At 34.9% G+C, this 21,909-nt stretch overlaps 1 protein-coding gene across 1 annotated transcript in view; it reads right to left on the bottom strand.

Annotated features, from left to right (window-relative positions):
• Positions 1 to 21,909, bottom strand: part of dpr11 (defective proboscis extension response 11) — a 255,589-nt gene that overhangs the window by 77,808 nt on the left and 155,872 nt on the right. The window lies entirely within an intron of this gene.

Below are 21,909 nucleotides of genomic sequence, written 5' to 3'. Positions count from 1 at the left end.
TGTCAGAACACAGTGCAATATTTTCCAACATAAAACATTCCGAAAGTAGCTCAAGGTGTGATCTATCAGATGAAAACAAACTCTTCAAAAACAAGTAAGAACGGCGTTAAGTTCGTCCAGACCGAACTTGTTATACCCTTCACCACGAGTTGTATTGATGTAAAATGCAACAATTAGTTCCATTAAAGAAGACTAAATAACAAATTTCAGCATTTTCGGTAAAACAATGTGGCTAAACTACACATTCCTGGCGGAAAGTTTTTAGTCTCAAAGAAGACTAAATACCAAAAACCCTTCAAAATACCGAAAATTTAGAGGTACGCTTCTATGTGGGATGTAGGAACCCGTGGATCTATACTGATAATTCTCTTCTGAAATATTTTATAACCCCATTGAAGACTAAATAACAAATTTCAGTCTTTCGGTGGGATATTGACGTCACAACATTCAGAATTACGAAAATCGGGAGGTACCTTCCTATAGGGCCTATATCGAAGCGTGGACCTGTACCGACGAATTTCTGCCATTTCGGTGGGTTGTTGTGGCCACAACCTTCCAAATACTGAAAATCGGAAGGTACCGTTCTATGTGGGCTAAATGCAGGCGTGGACCTGTACCAACAAATTTCTGGAGAAAATTTTATACCACCAATACCGAAAATCTGGAAGTACAGTTGTATGGGGGCTATATGGAGGCGCGGACCTGTACCGACAAATTTCATATGGAAAGTTGTATACCCCCAACGAAGACTAAATGCCAATTTTCAGCCATTTCGAAGGATCATTGTGGCCACAACCTACTAAATACCGAAAATCTGGAGGTACCGTTCTATGGGGACTATGTGAAGGCGTGGACCTATACCGACAAATTTATGTGGGAAAGTTTTATACCCCCAACGAGGACTTAATACCAAATTTCAGCCATTTCGATGTGATAACGATATTAAAACCTTCAAATTACCGATAATCGGGAGCTACCGTTCTATGGGGGCTATATTAAGGCATGGACCTGTACCGACAAATTTCTGGAGGAAAGTTTTATACCCCCAACGAAGACTAAATACCAAATTTCAGACATTTCGGTGGATTATTGTGGCCACAACCTTCAAAATACCGAAAATCGGGAGGTACCGTTCTATGGGGGCTATATGAAAGCGTGGACCAATACCGAGACATTTCATATGGAAAGTTTTATATCTCAAATGAAGGCTAAATACCAAGTTTCAGCCATTTCAGTGAATTATTGGGGCCACCGAAAATCGGGTGGACCTATATCGACAAATTTGTGGGGGGAAAGTTGTAAACCCCAAACGAGGACTCAGTACCAGTACCGTTCTATGTGGGCTAAATGCAGGCGTGGACCTGTACCGACAAATTTCTGGAGGAAAATTTTATACCACCAATGAAGACTAAATACCAAATTTCTGCCATTTCGGTGGGTTATTGGGGTCACAATCTTTAATATACCGAAAATCTGGAGGTACAGTTGTATGGGGGCTATATGGAGGCGCGGACCTGTACCGACAAATTTGATATGGAAAGTTGTATACCCCCAACGAAGACTAAATACCAATTTTCAGCCATTTCGAAGGATCATTGTGGCCATAACCTACTAAATACCGAAAATCTGGAGGTACCGTTCTATGGGGACTATATGAAAGCGTGGACCTATACCGACAAATTTATGTGGGAAAGTTTTATACCCCCAACGAGAACTAAATACCAAATTTTAGCCATTTCGATGTGATAACGATATTAAAACCTTCAAAATACCGATAATCGGGAGGTACCGTTCTATGGGGGCTATATTAAGGCGTGGACCGACAAATTTCTGGAGGAAAGTTTTATACCCCCAACGAAGACTAATTACCAAATTCCAGATTTCTGTGGATTATTGTGGCCACAACCTTCAAAATACCGAAAATCGGGAGGTACCGCTCCAAGCGGGAAGTTTTATATCTGAAATGAAGACTAAATACCAAATTTCAGCCATTTCAGTGAATTATTGGGTCACCGAAAATCGGGTGGACCTATATCGACAAATTTGTGGGGGAAAGTTTTATACCCCAAACGAGGACTCAGTACCAAATGTCAGCCATTTCGTAGTGATAATGAGGCTAAAACCTTAAAAATACCAAAAATTGAGTTGTACCGTTCTATGGAGACTATATCAAAGCGTATACCGATATAGCCCATCCTAGGAGTAATAGAAACATCTACACCAAATTACAAAGCTCTATCTTAAAAATTGCCAGCTGTATCTTGATTTCAACAGACGGACGGGCGGAAAGACGGGCATGGTTATATCGATTTAGAAGTTTACCCTGATCAAGAATATATATACTTTACAAAGTCTCCAATGAATATTTCGATGTGTTACAAACGGCATGACAAATTTAATTATACACTCCATATTATGGTGGAGGTTATAAAAATTTGGTAGATTTCTTGTAAAAATTCATGATCAATTCAATTTTTCGTGCTCAATAAGTGACCATAACCCCTAAAAGGAAATTAACAACCAACATCGATTTTTAAACGAAATATTCTACCCGAATGGTGCTTACCATAGTCTTTCATCAATGGTTGTTCTGTAGAAAAATCATTCGACAGATTCAGATAGTTAATTCCATATTGACTGTATAATTGAGTCAACAGTGGCTAGCCAGAGAGACGACATGTGGGCCGAAAACTTTGAAAAACTTAATGTTTCTTATTTATACACCAATTACTATTGCTAAGATCGAAAACGCCAATGAAATCAATAAGAATCGAATGCTTAAAATAGGAAAAATATTGGTGTCCGGATTATCGAGGTACAAAAAACATGAGATGTCCGGATTACCGAGTCTACAATGTAAAAAAAATTTTAGTGTCCGGATTAACGAGTGTCCGGATAATCGGGACTATACTGTATATGTATTGATATGACAATAAAAGTGGTGAGAAACAAAAGCTTATGTCATTTTTTTGGTTATGTCGTGTGGATTTAAAGCTTGCCCTTAAAAGAAATTAACAACCAACATCGATTTTTAAACGAAATATTCTACCCGAATGGTGCTTACCATAGTCTTTCATCAATGGTTGTTCTGTAGAAAAATCATTCGACAGATTCAGATAGTTAATTCCATATTGACTGTATAATTGAGTCAACAGTGGCTAGCCAGAGCCATGTTGGCCGAAAACTTTGAAAAACTTAATGTTTCTTATTTATACACCAATTACTATTGCTAAGATCGAAAACACTAATGAAATCAATAAGAATCGAATGCTTAAAATAGGAAAAAATATTGGTGTCCGGATTATCGAGGTACAAAAAACATGAGATGTCCGGATTACCGAGTCTGCAATGTAAAAAAAAAATTCTAGTGTCCGGATTAACGAGGGTCCGGATAATCGGGACTATACTGTATATGTAATGATATGACAATAAAAGTGGTGAGAAACAAAAGCTTATGTCATGTTGGTTATGTCGTGTGGATTTAAAGCTTGTTTTGAGTTATATATGTGCTGAAAGTGACTCTAATTTTTTTAAAAAAGCTCATATTTAAAAGCTTTTTGTGCGCTACCTTTTTTGTCGAATCACCTTATAATTAAGATTTTATCTAATCTTAGGCAAAAGCTCATCAAAATATGATACAGGGATATGAGTTTGTAAAAAAGTTATAACCCTAATACACATATATACATATGTATCTGTATCACTATTTCTGTTTGATCCGTATATTTGTTCGCAGACACTTATGTAGATTTATATAATCTGCACATTTGCCATAAATTTGTGGTAAATTAAGTATTCCAAAAATGTCATTATATTTATTCAAATGGTTCAATACCATTTGCAATGGTAGCAGCCAGCCAGCATGGTGCAGCAACAGTAGCTTCTAGATTGTTAGGATTAAATGAATTTGTCTTGCTGTTGAGTGAGAAAGGGGGAGAGAGAGAGCATGTTTGACACTGTCATTGACAATCATTGATTTGCAATGTGACATTGTGATTTAAATTGCAGTACAAAATTTATTCGTATTCAAACGAAATAATTTAAAGAGATAACTAAGGTCAAAACTTTTGAATATATTTTGAAGTTTATACGAAGGATGAGAGAAGAAATAATTTCTTGTGTAGAAAATGTTAATCTGTTGAAATAATAGTATACAAATTATAAATTGAATAATTTTTGAGTATATTAAATATTTCAATTAATAATCGAATGTGTTATTAACATTTATATGAAGCAAATCTTCAATGCCGTTCTGCAAGATAGACAAATAGGTGTATATTGTATTGAATTATAGTTTTGGTAGGTGGTATTTAAAGTTTCCTAACGACGAAAGGTCTATACGTGTGTCACAAATTTGTAGATATGCTGTCGAAGTTCACTCAAGTTTAAGCGTAACTATGGAAAATTTTAAAATGCATTTGTTTTCACAGTGTAATAAATAGTCAGATACATTTTTCCCAATTTTGATTTTTTTTATTTCTACACTCAAAAACACATAATCACACACAACCATAGCATGTTTGACAATCATAAACCCCATGGTTTTATAAAATTATTTTAAATTACATCATATCATTTCACAAAAATTGGACTATCATTCATAAATGCCGCTACCAATGATATAGTCATTATTATTTCTTTATATACTAAATTATGTGAATACACACACACAATTATACTCACAAAAATGATAAAAGGAAATAACCAGAAACAGAAACTATGCTCAACAATAAATTGCCCTTGCAGTTATTTCCGGGGACAATTGTTAACTCTTACTGATTTTTTTATAGTCGCTGGCTAACTAGTTGTTGTAGTGGCAGTAAATTCGTGGCTTTCCTTTTTCGTCGATGCACTTTTAGTATTTTGTAAATCCATTCAAGCGAAATGTCATCGATAAACATGTGTGTCATGACACAGTTTATGTGACTAGTGTGGGAGAAAGGACAATTGTAAATGGAGAAAATAATGGGGATGTATTTGTCATGCAATATAGAGTGTAGAAAGCGACGAGTTCAGGCGTTGGAGCCCTTAAAATCCACAATTTCATGTTCACCCATAAAAATAATAATAGAACAAGTTAGAACTTCCCGACCGATTTTTTTACCCAACCCGAGTTGTATTGATGTAAAATTGAACAATTATTTCTTTCGTTTAAGAAAGTACTAAGCTCCTTCGCCACGCTAACTGAAGAATATCGCTTTTAAACCAGGTTTAATATCAAAAATTAAGAAAGCATCAGCCAGCTGGAAGTAATATTACTATAGGCAAAGTTATGACCAATTCAGTTACCCCCTTCGAGAGTTATCGTGCGCACCATTTTAGCGAACATTTTTGAACTTTTTCCGGTACTTAGGAAAAATGGAACGGATATGACGCATCTTAACTTAGTTTGCACAGAATACCCGATCGGTTGATCCGTTCGAGAATTATCGTGGACATGGCTAAATGGATTCCAAATTGTCTACAACAGCACAAAAATCACGAATATGTTTGGACGAATATTTGTGGTTTTTTGCCATTATTTATATGAGGCACATTTTAAGACGTTTCAAAGATCATATACACATCGAAATGTTCATCGAAGACCCTATAAAGTATATCCTTGATCAGGGTAAAATTTTAAGCCGAAATAATCATGTCCGTCTGGCCGTCTGTTGAAATCAAGATACAGCTCACACTTTTTAAGATAGAGCTTTGTAATTTGCTGTAGAAGTTTCTATTACTCCAAGGATGTTTGGTATTGCAAATGGGCTATATCGGTCCACATTTTGACATAGCCCCCCATAGAACAGTACAACCCGACTTTCGGTATTTTGAAGGGTTTAGCTTAATTATCACACCGAAATGGCTGAAATTTGGTACTTAGTCTTCGTTGGGTGTATAAAACTTTCCTCCAGAAATTGCTCGGTATAGGTATATTTAGAACGAACGATACCTCCCAATTTCCAGTATTTTGAAGGTTATGGCCGTAATATTCCGCCGAAGTGGCTGAAAGTTAGTTAATAGTGTTCATTTGGGGTACTATACATTCCATATAAAATTTGTCGGTCAAGGTCTACGCCTTCTTATAGCCCCCAAAGAGCGGTACCTCCCGATTTCCAGTATTTTGAAGGTAGTGGCCTCAATATTCTACCGAAATGGCTGAAAGTTAGTATTTAGTCTTCGTGAGGGGTACAAAACTCCCCCCCCCTCGAAAATTTGCCAGTACAGGTCCACGACCTAATATAGCCCCAACAGAACCGTACCTCCCGATTTTCGGTATTTTGAAGGTTATGGCCACAACAATCCATCGCAGTGGCTAAAATTTGGTATGTAGTTTTCGTTGGGGGTGCCCAACTTTACCCTCTAACTTTGTCGGTATAGGTCCTCACCTTCATATAGCCCACATAGAACGCTACATCCCGATTTTCGATATTTTGAAGGTTGTGGGTTCAATATTCTACCGAAATGACTGACATTTTATTCTTCGTTGGTTGTATAAAACTGTATAAAATATTTCAGATGAGAAATAGTTCCTCTTAATTTTCGAAATTTTTTTTAGATTTTAGCCACCTTATCTTACCGAAATATCGGCAATTTGGTATTTAGTCTTCTTGGAGTCTAAAAACTTTCCGCCAGAAATTTGTCAATATAGATCGACGTTTTTATATAGCCCCTAGAGAACGGCACCTCCCGAATTTAGGTATTCTGGAGGTTAGCGACATTTGTTACCGAAATTTCTGAAATTCGATATTTAGTCTTCTTCATAAACGAATGGAAACTGATTGTTCCATTTAACATCAAAACAACTCATGGTGGAGGGTATAACAAGTTCGGCCCAGCCGAATTTAACGCCGTTCTTACTTGTTACAATCTCATATCCCTATATATCATAGCGTGATGAGTTTCTACATAAGATTACATAAAATCTTAAAATCTACATAAGATTACTTAAAGTCTTAATCCTTACGCACAAAATGTTTTTAAAATTGGAATTTATCAGAATTATGGAAACAATTTTCAAAACACTCAAAGCAGATATATAACACTGTGTGTAATTTTTGAGTCATGTTTTATTAACCATATTCTGACACCACAGTGTGATAGAACTCCAAAAAAGAGAAGACACTTGTCTCGCAGTTTTTCCCTATCTCATCAACTTTCGCGGTTATAGGCCTCCAAATGTTTGAGTCTTTGATGTCAAAAGGCATCATTTTGTCAGGATCATATCTTCCAAACCGTTAAGAAATTTGATTCACTCTCAGAGGCAAAGTGGTAGCCCGTGTCTTAAAGAACAAAAATTGTGAACACATAAAATCCATCAAACATCATCTGCAAGGTCAAAATCGGCAAGGTCAAATTTCCTTTAGAACTTTTTCTCGGGTTGTGGTCTGCAGATATCAAACCGATCAAAATTGAAGCAAACAACCAATTACACAAATGTACCTTAGATCTCAATAAACAACTTTGTAGAGAATGCGAACTATGTAGAAACTGTTCTTATAGGTCAAAGTAGCAAAACAAATGTGACTTTTATCTAGTTTGCTCGGATTCTGGTCCACAGATACTAAGATACCAAACCGTCCAAAATTTAAGAATAGAGTCAGCTACAAAAATTTTCTTAAGATCTCACTTAACTACATTCTAGAACATTTTAACTTTCTAGGAACCATTCTTTAAGCTCAAAGTTCAATTATATTTGCCTATTCTTTCCTGTGCAGGTCCGTAAATACATGACCTTTAAAGTTTTCTTGAATTTTGAAGAGATTGTTATTTACATACCTTGTAGAGGAACATGTTAACAATAAATGATTTGTTTGTGAATTTCAGCTTTAATCGTCATTCCGAGAATGTGCATTTGTTCTGGAAAGTTGTTGATTGAAATCATAGGTACATTTTTGTAGTTGACTGTATTCTTAAATTTTGGAGGATTTGGCATCTAAGGACCAGAATCGGAGAAAAAGGTATAAAAGTCGAATATTTTGTGTTTCGCAGACAGTTCGTATATTCCAGAAAGTTGTTTACTGATATCTTTGCTACATTATTGTAGTTGATTGTTGTCTTGATAATTGAAAGGTTTAGTATCTGTGGACCAGAACCAGAGAAAACAGGATTTGTTTTGCTATTTTGGGCTTTAAGAACCGTTTATACTGAGTTCGTATGTTCTAATAATATGTTTATTAAGATCTAAGATAATTTTTTGTCGTTGGTTGTTTGCTTCAAATATGATCGGTTTGATATCTGTAGACCAAAACCCGAGAAAAAATTTTAAAAAATTACATCTTGACGATTTTGACCTAAAAGATGAAGTTTGATGGAGTTTATGTGTTCACAATTTTTGTTATTTTTGAGATGTGCTACAACTTTGCCTCTGAGATAAATTCTAATTTCGTAACGGTTTGTAAGATATTGTCCTGACAAAATGACCCCTCTTCACATCAAAGACTCAAACCTTTGGAGGCCTATAACCACGAAAGGTGATGAAATAAGAAAAAAGACGATGCACGTGTTAATAATAATAATTAATAATTTTCGGGTTGCATAGTGTAATTGAAACAAGTAAAAAAGTATCAGTCGGCTTTGCCGACAGAGATATACCCTCAGCCTGTGAATATTGAAACAATTTTTTCCCAAAAAACGTATGTATTTAGACGGTTTTAAAAATTTTGGGCGTATGAACCGACAAAAATGTTGATTAGGATTAAAGATCAAAAGATTTGCAGAGGAGATACTTAAAGTAATGGATTGACCATTAAGGAAGAGTGTCTCCAGCCACTACACATGGTGCCATAAGGGGGTTTTTACACCCTTCGGGCTGTTTGCTCAAGAAGTATGGACTTGCCCCTGAAAAAACTTTTAACATCGTAATTATCTTGCGCTCCAAACACCTCACACGGTGTCATAGGGTTTTTTTGAAACTTTCAGGCTATTTTCTCAGGAAGTATGGACTTGCCCCTGATGAAACTTTTACCGTCGTGTAGTGGGCGGTGAATACAATTTGCTAAAACAAAAATCAAAGCGATTCGAGGGAAGGTCCTAAACTAAACTTATCCGAAATTTTGTGTGGGAGGTTCCAAAAGGAGTGGACCGATTGAGTCCATATTCGACTCACATCTAAGTCTAGTAGACATTTTACGATTTGCAAAGTATGGACCCAATCGGTTACTCCCTTCACGAGTTATCGTACGTACAAATTTTCCGAACATTTTCGAACTTTTGTGGGGGAGGTACCGGAAGGAGTGGACCGATGTAGCTCATCTTCGAACTTAAACTAAGTTTGGGCAAAATATTACGAAAGCCAAAATTTGAACCAAATCGGTTCATCCGTTCGAGAGTTATCGTGCGCTCCAGCCAGCAGGACAGACAGACAGACGGACGGGCATGGCTAGATCGACTCCAAATTGTCTGAAACACATTTCGTCCAAACATACTTGGGGTCTAAAACCATTATTTCGATGAGGCACATTTTCATCGAATCAAAGTGTATATCAGGAATATTGTCAATTATTTCATATTCAATTTCTGAAAAAAAGGATAATTTTTTTTCGCGCTACATCAACGATTTTTGATATGTAGGTTAAGAAAAAAATTCCCAGTACGAATCTGGTCGCGAGCCAATTTTTGGTTGTTGCGGACAAAAGTTATGGCGCTTTTATTTCGCTTTTTAAGAAAAAAATATAATAAAAACGCTAATTATTTTAATGAGCACAATTGTTACAAAACAGTTCTCTCGAAGTGACTTCAGCGAGTAGATTGCATAATACCTGCAAAATGTTACACAGAATTCGCGGAATGTACATCAAATTGCTATATTATTGAATATAAGTCTACTTTTTTCAAAATTAAGGCCCATTTAGTGGTCATATAACTACATAAAAAATTGTTGTGGATCCAAACTTCACGGCGTATCAAATGAGACTGCAATCATACAGATTGGTGTTATAGTTTGGATGTTACAGCCAAAATAAGTACAAATTTTGGTCAACAAATAATTTTTTGTAGTAGAAAATATTGTAAAAATGTATAGGAATACTTCCTTCATTTTGCTTAAATCTCCCAACAAAATAGACGGATTTTGCTTTATTGACATTCATATTAAAGCTTTCCCATTAGGGAAGCTAATTGGGTTGATGAGGATATATGTCAAAGCTTCTGAAATGGAAATAGAGGTCAAATAACCCACTTTTATTTATATGCATTTTAAAATACGTGTAAATCGCGTAATTATCAAAATCATTTTGTCCGCATGTGATTTTCATGTACAGCAGGACCATATCTGTTAATTTGTATATATTTTTCGAAATTTAATTTGGAGGCTAAGATGTAGCATCAGCTGCATCTTAGCATTAAAATACCTATAAAATATCGCTAATTTGCGCAAAGTGCATACAATTTTTGTCCGCATCCGATTTCAATGTCCACCATGAAAATCTACATCGATATATATCTATTTCAAGGCGATCAATTAAGAACCGTGGATGTAGCATCACACACTATTTTTTGGGATAAAATTAATGTAGCTCCCTTATCAGTGAAGTTTTCAAAACTCTGTTTCCGCTAAAACGAAGATGATGTATTAGTTGTTTCATTGCAGTGGAAACGTACCGCCGAAAAAAACGCGATAAAATACGCGATAATTCCAAAAACAATTTTAGGTGATTTTTCTACTTTGGATTTTCTTGTAACTCGCGTTTTAGTGGATGGATTTGCACGGGGAATGATTTATTAGATCCGGAACGTAAAAAACTAAAATGTGCAAGCAAGTACGAGGAAATCGAATGATAATTGTAAAAATTAGGCTCGAAAAATATGATTTTCAGAAAAATGTTCGCACAAAATTTCCGTATTTGGATGCAGATTTCTGTGAAGCTGTTAAGGCTACATTCACGACACATATATCAAATAACTCAGAATCGCGAGTTCTACAATCCTATGTACGATTTTTTGTAAAACCTGTTTGCGGAATGAAATTAGAAGAAAATGTCAAAAAACACTGTAAAACTGGCTTCAAAATGTCAGCATCATTTAATGGTAGAAGCAGTTCATATTTTGAAAAGTAATACATTAGTGAGATGATCCTTATTTAGTTTGCTTCTACTTTTACTTTGACAGAAAAATCGAGAGAAGTGTGGTTTACTCACAAATCGAGAGAAAACAAAAAAAGACATGGTGGCTTCAACCCATTTTTACCCATTTTTTAACATAAATATAGCCACAGCTTCCACACAAATTATCTTTTAAGGCCAATATTTTTTGCCACGTCCAACAACATTTCATTTTATCCAAAAATATTTAATTTGTATAATATAGAACCACAAGTCGCGTATTCTAAAAGGGTAAACCTTGGCTTCAGCTATGTTAAATTTTCAAAAATATTGGTGATATACCCTCCTTAGCCTAAAGGCTGAGGGTATAAATAAACTTTAGAGCCCCATAGGATAACCAAAATGGCATAACATTTGTTTCTCACTAATTTTCTTTAATTCTGAGAATAATAAAAATGTCGTTAACGCTTTTTTTCAAAGATATAATTTAGAAAAAAATTCAATATTTGAATGAAATAAACGTTATTATAGTTATTAGTAGACTTAGGTTTATACATTCGTGCAACAGGAAATAATTTTTGAAATTTTTTCCTTTTAATATTTTTTTTCAAAAAAATATTTTTTAATCGATTTGTGCGTGAATTTTTATATATTTAAATGGAATAAACGTTATTTTAGTGATAAATGGGCAAAAGTTTATTCACTCGTGCTACAGGAAATCATTTTTGAGACATTTTTGAGACAAATTTGAGACAAATTCATAGCCCTAGTATACACCCTCTTTACCCAAAAGACATTTGACATTTTGAGGTTATAATTGGTCAAAACACGTATCCACCAAAAATTGTCAACATAGGTACATACCCAGCAAACCAATCGTACCGATATCGTAACGAAATCGGAACAAAATTCGGACGTTACGTCCGATATCTGATCCGAAATCGTAACGATATCTTAACGAAAGTTGTATGAAGTGGTTGACATAATTTCGGAACGAAATGCTGGAACGAAATCGGATCGATTTCGATCAGAATTCGCAACGAAATCGGAAGAAAATCCTTAGGAAATTCGGAATTCGAATTTTTTCCTCCGAATTTTCGTACAGATTTCTGAACGATTTCGGAATAATGTCGTATGAAAATCTGAGGTACCTTCCGAACTTTCGTAAAGATTTCTGAACGATTTTGGAATAATTTCGTATGATTATCGAAGGAAAAAATTTTTCTCTAATGCCTCTTTTTTATTGATAAATTTTCATTGCTATGTTTTTTATTTGAAGATTATAATTTCAAAGATATCTAATTATTTTCACTGTTGTTATCATTTTGTAGTTATAGTAGAACAAATGCAAACTTTGTGTACGAATATGTTGAGTCTATCAGCACTAGCTTGAATTATTATATGTTGCATTTATATTTAAAATATTTAAAAAATGTATATGCGAATTTTATAACCAATCATTTTGTTTTTCGACAACAAACTAAAATGTTGCTTGTTAGATATATACAAAAGGTGGTTGTTGTGCGAAGGGAAATTTGTTTCCGACATATCGATCCGAATTCGTAACGAAATCGGAAGAAAAACATTAGCATATTCGAAAGGAAATTTACTTCCGACATTTTCTCCGAAATCGGAACGAAATCTGAACGAATTCCCCTACGAGAAATCGTATAGAAATCGATACGAAATCTGAACGATTTTGCTTCCGAAATTGTTCCGATATGTCGGACATCCGACATTTGGTTTGCTGGGTATTTTGGTTAACGGTATTAAAGGTCGGTATTTTCTCAAAATTTTTTAGCTGAACTACATGTAATTTGACCTCTAAGGTTTCCATTGCACATTGGTCGCAAATGCGATTTTTTTGGCCAAAAGTAAATTTACTGACATTCTTTTTTTGTGTTTTTTCTTCGCAACATTTTTGATGAGGCGCATTTTGGTCGTATTAAAGTGTTAGCCTAAAGTCTGCGCTCGTTAGCCTAAAGTCTGAGGGTATACAAGTTTTAGAAATGTCATAGGCAGTCGACTCTTACAGGTTCAGGAACACAACATATTTGATTTGATTTATTCCTGATAACAATTTGAATTAATTTAATTCCAATGTGCAATAAACCAACATTATATAAGGTATACCATTTTGTTTTTGTTTTCAAAAAACGACGCCACCAAAGTTCATTATAAGGTATACCTTTATGCACTCAAACATGTCCATGGATAGAAATTTGAATACGTCATTCATCTTCTGGAAATTTAAAATTTGAACTAATTTCTCATTGACGTCAAATTTAAGATACAAAGTTCGTAATTATGCCAACTGTTTGAGTTCATTAATGGCATACTGATATTTTCCTTAGCTAAAGTACAATATGTTCACATGGGTATTTCTTTGATGGAACATACCTAATCCACTGATTATGAATTTTAAATAGAGCATATGAAACAAAAGTCGAATGGATCATTAACATTTAACCCCCTTACCTATTCAACGATGCAAGCGTTTGCTCTTCAAAATTAGGTCAATTGCGTAAGGAAGCACAAATCAACAAATACCCTTTTTAAAATTCCACTTTAAATCTTATTTACAATATCAACTTGAAATGCCCATTCTCTGCTTACCTTAGCAGGAATAATACCGTATGATTGTGCCTTACCCTGGCTGGTATTATGAAAATTCCCCAACGTATTTGCATCCCTATTGAACAGGCATTTGCAGTGTGAGTGTGGAGCACAAGATGGATGTGTATAAAATCAAAGTAAATGGAGCTACTTGAAAACACAACTACTTAGAAAGTTCTTCGTTTTTTTATGTGCATTCCACTCTTCCACAGTACAATAACTATTGGAACTGAAGCAAAATGCTGAACGAAACAAAAAACAGGATAACATTTTTTTTCACTGTTCAACTCAAAGAACGTATGAGCCAATCTACTACTACTTCCCTTTCCTCTTCTTGTTATTGTAGTAGAGCCAATAAGCAGTTGGGAAACATTAAGACAAAAATAAACGAAAGGATGCAAGTTCTGCAGAATGTCGAAAGAAATCCAATTGTGAAAAAAGACAAGACAACACAAACAAACACTCTAAGTAACGCTATGCGAATCTACGAGTATGTCTTAAGTTGTGAGTGTATGTGTGTGTGAACAGTTTTTTTAAGAAGTTTGCCGTTGATTTGTGTCCGCACTGATTGCTTCCTAGTGTAATGCAATCTTTTATATCAATCTAAGGGACACAAAGCAAAGCAACATAGAATATATTGCCATAGAAGAAAGATAAAAAATGCGTGTGAGTGAATGCGTTACCGTCTAAATGCGTCGCTTTGTAAAAAAACTGAGACACACTTTGAGTGTCCTGAAATAGCAAAAAAGAAAGTTCCAGGAAGAAAGTAATGCAATTTTTGTTGCTTCTCCTACAAAGACGTACATTTGCAGCACACAAGAAAGGTGTGCTTTTTCAAATATATTAGAGTGGTTGACAGGAAAAAATCAGTTTTCATCTCTTGTGGTCTTCCGTAGACAGGAGACCTCTTGAGATTTCTGTACACTGGCCTTTGGATATTATAGAGACAAAAGAGATCTCATGAGATCCTATATAGACGGAAGAACTCTTGGGGTTTTTCATAGACAGAAGATCTTTTTAGGTCTTCTATAAACAGAAGATCTTTTGAGGTCTTCTATAAACAGAAGACCGCTTGAGGTCTTTTATAGACAAAAGACCACTTGAGGTCTTCTATAGGCAAAAGACCTCTTGAGGTCTTCTATAGGCAGAAGAACTCTTGAGCTCTGCTATAGACAGAAGACCTCTTGATGTCTTCTATATACAGAAGATATCTTGAGGTCTTCTATAGACTGAAGAACTTTTGAGGTCTTCTATAGACAGAAGAACTCTTGATCTCATAAGGTCCTATATAGACGGAAGAACTCTTGGGGTTTTTCATAGACAGAAGATCTTTTTAGGTCTTCTATAAACAGAAGACCGCTTGAGGTCTTCTATAAACAGAAGACCGCTTGAGGTCTTCTATAGGCAAAAGACCTCTTGAGGTCTTCTATAGGCAAAAGACCTCTTGAGGTCTTCTATAGGCAGAAGACCTCTTGTGGTCTTCTATAGACAGAAGACCTCTTGAGGTCTTCTAACGTCAGAAGAACTCTTGAGCTCTGCTATAGACAGAAGACCTCTTGATGTCTTCTATATACAGAAGATATCTTGAGGTCTTCTATAGACTGAAGAACTTTTGAGGTCTTCTATAGACAGAAGAACTCTTGATCTCATGAGGTCCTATATAGACGGAAGAACTCTTGGGGTTTTTCATAGTCAGAATATCTTTTTAGGTCTTCTATAAACAGAAGATCTTTTGAGATCTTCTATAAACAGAAGACCTCTTGAGGTCTTCTAAAGACAGAAGAACTCTTGAGCTCTGCTATAGACAGAAGACCTCTTGATGTCTTCTATAGAGAGAAGATATCTTGAGGTCTTCTATAGACAGAAGACTTCTTGAGGTCGTCTATAGACAGAAGACCTCTTTAGTTCTTCTCTAGACAGAAGACACCTTGAGGCCTTCTATAGAGGTCTTCTATAGAGGTCTTCTATAGACAGAAGACTTCATGAGGTTTTCCATAGATAGAAGACCTCTTGAGGTCTTCTATAGACAGAAGACCTCTTGAGGTCTTCTATAGACAGAAGACCTCTTGAGGTCTTCTATAGACAGAAGACCTCTTGAGGTCTTTTATAGACAGAAGACCTCTTGAGGTCTTCTATAGACAGAAGACCTCTTGAGGTCTTCTATAGACAGAAGACCTCTTGAGGTCTTCTATAGACAGAAGACCTCTTGAGGTCTTCTATAGACAGAAGACCTCTTGAGGTCTTCTATAGACAGAAGACCTCTTGAGGTCTTCTATAGACAGAAGACCTCTTGAGGTCTTCTATAGACAGAAGACCTCTTGAGGTCTTCTAAAGACAGAAGAACTCTTGAGCTCTGCTAAAGACAGAAGACCTCTTGATGTCTTCTATAGACAGAAGATATCTTGAGGTCTTCTATAGACAGAAGACTTCTTGAGGTCGTCTATAGACAGAAGACCTCTTGAGGATTCTATAGACAGAAGACCTCTTGAGGTCTTCTATAGACAGAAGACCTCTTGAGGTCTTCTATAGACAGAAGACCTCTTGAGGTCTTCTACAGACAGAAGAACTCTTGAGGTCTTCTATAGACAGAAGACCTCTTGAGGACTTCTATAGACAGAAGACCTCTTGAGGTTTTCTATAGACAGAAGACCAGTTGAGGTCTTCAATAGGCAGAAGACCTCTTGAGGTATTCTATAGACCTGTTGAGGTTATCTATAGACAGAAGACCTATTGATGTCTTCTATAGACAAAAGACCTGTTGGCTTCTATAGACCTGGCCTAAGACCTCTTGAGGTATTCTATAGGCAGAAGACCTCTTGAGTTCTTCTATAGACAGAAGACTTCTTGAGATTTTTCATAGACAGAAGACTTCTTGAGGTCTTCAATAGACAGAAGCCCTCTTGACGTTTAATGACAAAGGGCTTCTTGAGGAGCTCAGAAGGTCATTCGAGGTCTTCTATAGGTAAAACAGCTCTCGACATCCACAAAAAAATTAATACTTTTTGAAGTGTTGCATAGGCAGGTCATTTCCTGATATTTTCTCTAGACAGGGGAGCTCTTGAAGCCTTCTGTTGACAGGGACTATTATATGTAGACAGAAGACCTATTTAGGTATTTTGTGGCAGATGGCTTTTTGAGGTATTTTATTGGGAGGAGACTTCTTGAGGAGAAGAAGAACAGGTTTGTATATTCAGAAGACTATTGAGGTTATCTAGATAAAGAAGGACTCATGAGAACTTCATAGACAGAATACCTTTTAAAGTCCTATACAGGCAGAAGACATCTTGAGGTCTGTATATTCAGACGTCTTGTTAATGTTTTCTTTGGAATGATCCCTTGAGGTATTCTAAAGACAGAAGACCTCTGAACGTCTTCTATATAGAATATATATCTTGACTCCTTTAACATGTTTGGTTAGGCATTGTTATTATATTTGAATTTTAATTACAATCTTTTTTAAATAACTCATTAATAACACAAGGGACCCAAAAACTTTCTACTCACCCACTTTGGGTTATTTATTTATTCCCTTTTTATTTTTTTTCTGCAATAAAATTTGATATACTTTACCAAAACTTGGTTTATTTTGAACTCCATTATCTCAGAGAAGTGGAGTCATTTCATATCATTTTCACATGCAGTACCCTCTCACATACAGATACGCATAAAGAAATTGCCTGAAAGGCAGCTTGATTGCCCTAAGCAGAAGCAAAAGAGTATATTTGTTTATATTGCTTGCATTTTGTTCTCTACAGACATGTGTATGCATACATGTGTACGTGTGTGTTTGTGCAGGACCCTCAGGTCCTCAATTCATGGGGCTACCATGCGTGGTAAATTCAACAACTGCAACAATAACACAGTAGCATCATCAACATTCACATGAGAATCATTCCACATAACAGCAGCTGTAATGTCTTGTGTCACATTTATCTTGAAACTTTACCGGCTTCTACTTCTCTTTTGAGAATTCCCCAGTTTTTGTCTCTATATAAAAGAAGACACCTTCTGTGCCTCCCATGAATACTCCCTGCCTCCTCGCCTTTCTATAAAGACAAACAAAATTCAACAATCAGTTTCTTTCAACGCCATTCTCTAAAACTGAAGGACATTATATTGAAGCAATGTGTGAGAGTACAAACACCCGGCTTGCTTTCGTGCTTTCCTTTAAATAACTTCCGGAAGCTGTCGCAATGCATTCAAGAAAAATAAACTTCATTCTTTGAATGGCATAGAGCAATGAAAAATAAAACGAAAGAAAAAAACTTTAAGAAGCAAAAAAAGAAAAATCCCTAAGTAAACGTAATAGAAATTGATTGCTTAGATTATGTGTCTAAGTGTTTTTGTATATTGAGGCAAATAAATAAATGCAATGGATGCACAAATTCCGTTCAGTGTAAAAGAGGAATAAGAGAAGATGGAGGGAATCCTGGAATAGAATGTCTTGTCATGCCTTTAGAGTTCCGCTCAGTGGTCGTAAATGGTATAGAAGGTGTTTACCTACACATTTTGTTTACATTACATTTCATTTGTCAAAGTTATTTACGGGGTAAATTTAAAATGTTAATAGAGGGAACAGTGAGTGCATGGATGGGTATGGGTCACAAGTATACATGTATTTACTCTGTATCTGACCCATCGATATTGAATTTATCTCAACAGTTGGTCAAATTCAATTGAAAGTTCATACATATTTGTTTTATTTCCATGTGAGAAGATATTTGAAAAATTCGCCCAGCTTTAAGTTCGGTAAATCGGTAATCAATTTTCATTGAAGTTTGATGTGTAATACAAATCTTGAAATTCAATTACTTCGTTTAGAGAATGAAAGAGTTAAGTAAATAAGGATGTGAGTGGGGACAACATTTTCTACAAGCTGAAATTTGGTGGAGTGCTAAAGCAAAAAGTCCTCCTAGATCCCATGGGTGCAAAAAAGGCCAACAAAAAAAAATCTTTAAAAATCCTCACCCAGAACCTAAAAATAATTTCTATTTAAAAACCCACACCCAAAACCTAAAAATCCACGGCCAGAACTTAAAAATAATATTTCTTTAAAAATCCACGGACAGAACCTAAAAATAATATTTCTTTAAAGATCCACGGCCAGAACCTAAAAATAATATTTCTTTAAAGATCCACGCCCAGCACCTAAAAATAATTGTCATTTTAAAATTCACTCCCAGAACCTAAAAATAATTTTTCATTAAAAATTCACTCCCAGAACCTAAAAATAATTTTTCATTAAAAATCCACGCCCAGAACCTGAAAATATTTTTTATTTAAAAATCCACGCCCAGAACCTAAAAATAATTTTTCATTTAAAAATCCACCCCCGGAACCTAAAAATAATTTTTCATTAAAAATCCACGCCCAGAACCTGAAAATACTTTTTATTTAACAATCCATGGCCAAAACCTAAAAATAATTTTTCTTTAAAAATTCACGGTTAGAACCTAAAAATAATTTTTCTATTAAAATCTAAGGCTAGAACCTAAAATATTTTTTCTTTAAAAATCCACGGCCAGAACATAAAGATAATTTTTCCTAAAAAATCCACGGTCAGAAACTAAAAATAATTTTTCTTTAAAAATCCACGGCCAGAACCTAAAAATAATTTTTCATTCAAAATCCACGCCCAGAACCTAAAAATAATTTTTATTTAAAAATCCATGCCCAGAATCTAAAAATAATTTTTCATTTAAAAATCCACGCCCAGAACCTAAAAATAATTTTTCATTAAAAATCCACGCCCAGAACCTGAAGATATTTTTTATTTAAAAATCCATGCCCAGAACCTAAAAATAATTTTTCATTTAAAAATCCACGCCCAGAACCTAAAAATAATTTTTCATTAAAAGTCCACGCCCAGAACCTGAAAATACTTTTTATTTAACAATCCATGGCCAAAACCTAAAAATAATTTTTCTTTAAAAATCCACGCCCAGAACCTAAAAATAATTTTTCTTTAAAAATCCACGCCCAGAACCTAAAAATAATTTTTCTTTAAAAATCCACGCCCAGAACCTAAAAATAATTTTTCTTTAAAAATCCACGCCCAGAACCTAAAAATAATTTTTCTTTAAAAATCCACGCCCAGAACCTAAAAATAATTTTTCTTTAAAAATCCACGCCCAGAACCTAAAAATAATTTTTCTTTAAAAATCCACGCCCAGAACCTAAAAATAATTTTTCTTTAAAAATCCACGCCCAGAACCTAAAAATAATTTTTCTTTAAAAATCCACGCCCAGAACCTAAAAATAATTTTTCTTTAAAAATCCACGCCCAGAACCTAAAAATAATTTTTCTTTAAAAATCCACGCCCAGAACCTAAAAATAATTTTTTTTAAATCCACGGCCAGAACCTAATAACAATTTATCTTTAAAAATCAACGCCCAGAACCTAAAAATAATTTGTCTTTAAAAATCAACGCCCAGAACCTAAAAATAATTTATCTTTAAAAATCCACGGTCAAAACCTAAAAATAGTTTTTCTTTAACAATCCATGGCTAAAACCTAAAAATAATTTTTCTTTAAAAGTCCACGGCCAGGACCTAAAAATAATTTTTCTTTATAAATCCAAGGCCAGAACCTAAAAAATTTTTTTCTTCAAAACTCCACGACTAGAATTTAAAAATATGTTTACTTCAAAAATCCTCGCCCAAAACCTAAAAATAACTTTGAAGCAATCCATATTTCAATAATTACACTTTCAATAGTAGCAATTTTCATAGTTTTGTACCTTTGTCATTGTGAGTTTGTAAATATTCCAATTTCCCATTGTGATTGATTCATTGTATTTTAAAGTTAACTGACTATGTAAATAATTTATTCTTATTATCCATTAATTACTACTTTCGATATACCATTTTATGCAACTGTAACTATTAACGCCCTAATATTTCTTCTCACGATTTGTACGTAAGCTAGAACAAAATTCAATAAAATCGCTCAGTTTGTGATCTACAATCTAACGCGTTACATAACCATCAGATAAGATCACAAGGGGTGATGTCCATTCTAACACGTTATGTAACTATCAGATAAGATCACAATGAGACAATTTGTCCGTCCGGCAGTCTACATCAATCCTCACTTGTGTTTTCCTGTACAATCGGCACCAGATTGTTATAATGTCGCCCAACTCGTGGCCATGTATCGCGACCACACCAACCATAATCTGTGAAGAATAGCCAAGGACAACAACAACAAAATCAATAGCACAACGTAATTCTTGGAACGATCAGTTGCAGCATTCGTATCCAAAGATGACCCACAAGAAGAAAATGCCTTTTGGAAAAGAAGCTTGATGAATCAATAAATATGTACGTGTACGATGTATGAGTTTTACTCCAGGGTGAGGTAAACATACATCCATCTCTGCTGTCAGTTATTCATCTTTACTCCTGCAAAATGAACCGCGAACCATGTTGAGAAAAAAAGGTTGATGAATCACCAACAATGTACGTGTACGATGCAATTTTACTCCAGGGGGAGGCAAAATACATCCACCTCTACCGTTTGTTAGTCACCTTTACTTCAGGGGGAGGTTCCGGAGAAAGTCTTCAACGCCATCTTTATGCAATTACTACAGTCTTATTGGCACAATAGCAGTTTCAACAACGAATGTTCCTCTTGCAGTCCATCCTAAGCAGAAGCAACAGACCTTAAAAATAATTTTTCTATAAAAATCCACTGCCAGAACCTAAAAATTATTTTTCTTTAAAAATCCACGTACAGAACCTAAAAATAATTTTTCTTTAAAAATCCACGGCCTAAACCTAAAAAAATTTTTTCTTTAAAGATCCACACCCAGAACCTAAAAATAATTGTTCTTTAAAAATCCACGCCTAGAACTTACAAATATTTTTTTTAAATCCACGCCCAGAACCTAAAAATAATTTTTCTTCAAAACACCACGACCAGAATTTAAAAATATGTTTTCTTCAAAAATCCTCGCCCAAAACCTAAAAATAATTTTCTTTAAAAATCCACGGCCCGAAACTAAAAAAAATTTTTCTTTAAAAATCCACGGCCAAAAATCATTTTTCTTACAAATCCTCGCCAGAACCTAAAAATAATTTTTCCTTAAAAATCCAAAGCCAGAACCTCAAACAAATTTTTCTTTAAAAATCCACGGCCAGAACCTAAAAATAATTTTTCTTAAAAATCTACGGCAAGAACCTTAAAATAATTTTTCATTAAAAATCCACGCCCAGAACCAACCTAAAAATAATTTGAATTTAAAAATCCGCGGCCTGAACCTAAAA

Source organism: Musca autumnalis, unplaced genomic scaffold (genome assembly GCF_047663935.1).
Source record: "Musca autumnalis isolate F117 unplaced genomic scaffold, ASM4766393v1 scaffold_1, whole genome shotgun sequence".
NCBI classification, from domain to species: Eukaryota; Metazoa; Arthropoda; class Insecta; order Diptera; family Muscidae; genus Musca; species Musca autumnalis.
Note: the sequence above shows the minus strand (reverse complement) of the source record. Positions and strands in the feature narration are given on the sequence as shown.